This window comes from Mastomys coucha, unplaced genomic scaffold, assembly GCF_008632895.1.
Source record: "Mastomys coucha isolate ucsf_1 unplaced genomic scaffold, UCSF_Mcou_1 pScaffold21, whole genome shotgun sequence".
NCBI classification, from domain to species: Eukaryota; Metazoa; Chordata; class Mammalia; order Rodentia; family Muridae; genus Mastomys; species Mastomys coucha.
Window position 1 is genome coordinate 58,008,888 of NW_022196904.1, and position 5,604 is coordinate 58,014,491.

The 5,604-nt window shown below is 50.5% G+C and overlaps 1 long non-coding RNA gene across 1 annotated transcript in view; it reads right to left on the bottom strand.

The window, feature by feature from the left end:
- LOC116100565 overlaps positions 1-4,135 on the bottom strand; it is a 21,726-nt gene extending 17,591 nt beyond the window's left edge. Inside the window, exon 1 of the long non-coding RNA XR_004122633.1 lies at positions 4,004-4,135. This is a non-coding gene — a long non-coding RNA (uncharacterized LOC116100565). The remainder of the gene's footprint in view (positions 1-4,003) is intronic.
- Positions 4,136-5,604: the final 1,469 nt, after the last annotated feature.

Below are 5,604 nucleotides of genomic sequence, written 5' to 3' on the forward strand. Positions count from 1 at the left end.
TCTTCTTCTTCTTCTTCTTCTTCTTCTTCTTCTTCTTCTTCTTCTTCTTCTTCTTCCTCTTCTTCTTTGTCATCAGCATCATCAGGTGCACTTTTGCCATGGCCTGAGGCAAAAGACTTAGTTCCTTTCCTTCCACCTTTCCATAGCCATCAGGGATCAAACTCAGGAGGTCAGGCTTTCCTAGCAAGTTCTTCATCAGCTGATCCTTCTCCCAGGCTGTGCAGACCTCTTCGTAAGGGAAAAGGGGGAAAGCATGCCCCTAGGGGCTCTGTGCAGCTCTGGGAGGGACAGGGAGGTCCTGTGGTGGAGGAGGCAGAGAAGCCAAACCTGCTTCCAGTGCTCAGAAGTGTGGCAAGGCCCCGGCAACCGGGAGTTAAACCGGAGCTCCCCAATGGATCCATCACCCACAAGGCAGCCTATTGTGGGGACTGGAGAGGATGGGTACTGGTAAGAACTTCCTCATTTCTATTGTTTCTGGTAACCTCCATGTTTACTTCCGTTCACCCACCCACTGCTTTTAAGTTTTCCCTGTTGGCTGCCAACAGGGTCCATGGTAACATGGTCCTACAGACACATTTTTCTCTTGGGTCATTTATTCTTACTCCCAAATACTTAAACTATGTTTAGTGTCCCAGGCAAGGAAGGGTCCTCTGGATGCCTCCAGCAGGACTCCTGGGAAGTTCCAGGGTCACTACATATTCCCCAGGTTGCCCATATGCTAAGAGTCAGCCAAGTGATTTGCCCCCTCTCAGCCAGGCCAGTAAACTGTGAGTGAAGACAACACAGGCCATGTTCCAGGGGATCTAGAAGAGCCAATACACCATTTGCTAAGCTTGTTCCTGTCACTAGGAGCAATCTGTCATTCATCTGCAGTCTTAAGTGAAGTTTAAGCAGGAAAAGTTCCCAGCAACTTCAAAACTGATAGTGATCAGCCATAAATGATACATGAGAGATGATTTTAAACTCCAAATAAGTGGCTTCTATACTGATTTCACCTCAAGCAGACTATCCCACAAGAATGCATTTATTAACAGACTGTGGGGTACTATCTGCCATACATCTTAGCTCACACAGGCCTGCTACCCAGGATTGTGCATGGCCACATGCATCTCCACATGGGAGGAAGCTGGCAAAGATGGATCTGGGATACCAGGGTAGGTCAGCCTGACCATACCGTCCCTACAGAGTCTTTAATCTAAGCCTCAGAGTCTCTATTTTCCAAACTGTGGGCATGCCTTGTGGTTCATTCAAAGGCAACCACAAGTGACTACTGATGGGCCAAGTCAGGATGGCTTCATGATCAACACCATGGCCTTCAGTATGCACACTGGCTGGCTTCAAACCCCAGGCAACTTGCCCACTTGTGATCTGTGGGTGTCCTGCCTCGTACACGCAGGAAATTCTGTATAGCACTATATCCAGAATGTAACTATTTTTGAACTTGGACTTGAGATCAAGTGCAAGAGGTTAGTCCCTCCTGGAGAAGGCGAGGGGGTCAGGGGCTTCTATGACCGTCCATCAACAAACTCAGAGCCGGCTCTCACTCTCTGTCCTTGGCAGGTTGTTTGTAATATGCACAATAGAGATTCTGCCTGAGGTCTGATTGTTACAGATCTAAACATCTCTCCTGTCATCCACCTCTGCCTCCAGACTCTTCCCTCAGCCATTATGCTGCACTCTCTGGGACTCTACATTTGAACTTCCTTTGGGTTCTGAATGCTCCTGTAACAAACAGCCAGACAGCATATTGACCTTCGTCCTGCCTAGCCTCTCTGCCACAGCGTCAGTATTGTGTTGAGATGTGGACATGTGTTTTCTCTGGAGGGGGTTGGCTGGCATGCCCTACCCAGGGAGACACCAGAGAATGACTCGTTAGCCCACCGGCACCAACTTTTCAAGTCTCAGGAGTCTCTCGAGCTGGTGGTTAAGTGACAGACAGATGAAACTCAGCCATGGAAGGGATGTTTTCAGCAGGGACAGTAAATGCTAGGATACAGGGCTTTTCCTGTTGGCATGAAGATTAAATACTGGCCACTATATCACTAGGTACGTGGCTTTGGCTTTAGCCAGCTGATTTCATTGGACACCAGGAGTCTCGGGTAAATGATCCAAAAGCCATTAACAAGCCAGGATCTGCCACTGCAGCAGCAGCAGCATCTGCCACATTGGCAGCATCTGTGGGAGCAGGCAGCAGCGCTCAGGGGTGCTGGAACCAGCTGCTGTTTCCTGGTCTCCCTGACTAGGTCTTCCTTCAGCTTGACTTCCTTTGTTTCTTGCCCAGTTCTTAAGGCTTCTTCTGCCTTCCTGTCGGTTCCAAACTGCCCCTTCCTGCTCCGGAAGCCAGAGCCACTACTCCAAGTCTCTGCCCTGCAGAGACGCTTCATTATTTGACTGTACATCTGGACACAGAGGACACTCCCATCTTGTTTTCCCAAGAAGAGCTGTGCTCATTTGCATGGTAAACCTACATGGAGTACCTACTGTGTGCTATGGCAGACCTAGTGTCAGGACATGGAGCTAATTAGGAAAAGCTTGTCTTTGTCCTTGGGAACTTATTGAACTAAAAGAAGGCCAACATCCAACAATTAATTATGGAATTAATTCTTCGGTGGGTCCTCCCATCAGCACTGGGTGACGCCAATCTATAGGTAAATATTTGAATCCCACAGTGGATACAAAGGAAACGTGGAAACCAGAGAAAGCGCTCACGTCTCCCTTCCAAAGTCATCAGTACAGCTGGCAACATAGCCGTGTGCTCATGTAGCTAAGTAACCATCCCACACAAGTTCCTACACCAGAGGGACATGGGGATCTTTACCGTCCAATTCGGGGGAATCAGGGAAGACTTTGTGGGAAATTTATTCACAGCCTTGACAGTGGATAACAAAGACCTCAGTAATGAAGAAAGCAAGCCTCCCTGTAAAATTAGCCACCTAAAGTTCCACCACCCACCAAGGACCATGGCTTAGTGCCACCATGAGTCCCCTCTGAAAAGCCGCAAGACAAGATCCAGTCATACATGCTGTTGGCTTCCTGCTGTGTCCATTTAATAGTGGGTCGTGGATGTTTGCCCCCTGCCAATTATTGCTAGTCTACATCACCATTTAACCAGACAAAGAAAATTCCATTACATGGGTGTACTGTAAACTGATCAAATCCCCATTAATGAACATTTAGTGTTTAGGTCAAGGGTACACACATTCTGGAACCCCAAAGTCTGAGCCTGAATCTAATTAGTGACCTGGCTGGGTGGTAAGTGGAAAGTTATGCTTTCTGAAGGCACGGCCCTTCCCTGTAGCAGAGGTATTAATACCTACAGACGGTAATGATGTGGGATATTTAGAACAGTGTCTAGCATCCAGGGAGTGCTCAGTGAAAGCTCAGAATGGCCAGGCTATGAGTATTCAGCCATCCTGACAAGTGTCAGTTTGTGCCCCTCCATTTCATTACTCAAAACACCCAAAGTGTACACGGTCAAAAAGCACATACACGTAAAACCATGAGAGCTATCACCTAGTCACCGTCCGGAAGTGTTATGGAGCTTCGGACAGGACACTGTGACTGGTAGGAGGTAGTGAACAAGGATAATCTCTGGCTCCTTCCTGGAACCATTGGGACCCTCCCATGTCATCCACAAACCATCCAGTGAGGCTTCTTGATTTGCCTTCTGGGTGGCATCCTGGGATCTAAAGCAAGAGGAACATTCATAGCAAGTCAAGTCAGACCGCTTTCACTACGATTTCAAGGAGGGGAAGCTAGAGTTGAGGCCATATTTGAAAATATAGGTCAAATCTTGGTTTCTGTGGTTACTGAACACTGTCAGCCACTGTGACTCCCTCCGTGTGGGTGACGACAGGGTTCAGAGGCCTGACAGCCCTGTCTAGCTCCTCTATAAGTCACACCCCTCACCCCCACCAGGGTCTGAGGCTCCTCTCAGCCCTACTGACCCCTAGGCCCAGAGGGTCCAGAGCCTGGGCAACACCCAGGAGCAAGCTGCAGGCACCCTGCTCTTCATGCCTGAGGGTTGGGGGCGGGGCGCTGGAATTGCTGCTGCTGAGGTTGGGGATGTCTCCATACCCCAGCAGTTCTACCCACTAGTCTGCTGCTGCATGTGGGGACTGCGGGGAGCAGGGAGGAGGCCATGTGGGGCGGGAACAATGTAGTGGGTTGTTTAGCTGTCTGTCAGCCTCGTTCTGGGATCCTCCTTTCCACGCCCCTTGGTCTAACCGCCACAGGCACAGCTCACAGAGAGAAGAGCCCCCTTATTTGGTCTTGGAAAGAAAGGGGAAAGGTTATCCTCAGATGCCTGCGGTGTTGGGTCATCAGCCCGCAGTTGCTGGCCCGCACCCGCGGGTGCAGTTAAGTCTTTTGCCGGCAGGTGGCGGCACCGCGCAGGGCCTGGGGGGGCTGGATGGCCAGCTGGTAAACAACCCGCAGAATCCGATGCCCTAGGGTGGGGACCCGCCCGGGTGGGGGTAGGCGCCTTCTGAGTCTGCACGTGGACAGCGATGCGGAGGGAGAATCTAAGCTGCAGAGGAAGGGAATGGGGAGGAAAGAGCCCAATACCTTGTTTGTGGGAGAGTCAAGCTTCCCGAATTGCTCTGGCAGTAGGGTGTGACTTTGCCGTGATCGATTTCACGTGAGCCGCTGGAGAGTGCGCTGTGCCAGGCGGGAATCTGTTTCAGAGTCACCCACGCGGGTGCAGGGGACTCGAATCTCTAGCTGTGCATCAGTAAGGCACCGTGTGGGGCTCTGCATCAGCTGGGAGGTTCGATTTCTTGCCCATCCTTTTCCCTCTCAATCTCCTCTCTACCCCCACCCCACCCCCGCCTCCTCCTTGCTCTTCCTGCCTCTCCGTGAGCCTGGGGGTGTAAAGCGACCCACTTTCCTCCTTTGTGGCCTGAAGAGAAAGGAGGCGGAGTTTTTAAGTTCGAACCACCACGTGGTTGGTTCCTTCCTTACACCTTCCTGCAAGAGAAGAACTGCCTCCATTTTATCTGGAGGTCAGAAAGGCTCTGGTCATCCTAGCAGTAATGGACAATGCTGGTTCCCCAAAGTCAGTGCTTGTTTTAGTGATTGAGAACTGCATCCCCGCCCTTCCCCTTCCAGTGACTCCTCCTGGTAAAGCTCATTGGAAGCTGGCAGGGCATAGTCGCCTCCCAGCACCTTAACACTTGCCTTTAATCCCAGCATTTGGGAAGCAGGGGACCTTTGTGAGTTTGAGGCCAGCCAGAGGGTTCCCTGCCAGTCAGGGCTACATAGTAACATTCTGTCTCAAAACAAAACCAAAAGGCCAAGATTTGGGTTGTAGTGATGGCCCAGTGGTTAAGAATACTTACTCCAATAGATGACCCGGGTTGGATTCCTAGCATCCACAAGGTGGTTCTCCACCATCTGCAACTCCGGTTCCAAACGTTTGTCTTCTTCCAATCTCCTCGGGCACCAAGCATGATATGGTGCCCCTACATACATGGAGGCAAAGCATAAGATGGGTAAATCTCATTCAAAACAAAACAAAACACAGAGATGTTTTAAAGATGGACCAAGAGTAGACCCTCTTCCTGGGCTTTCACTAACCTCCAAAAAGGCTCCTAGGTGGTCAGT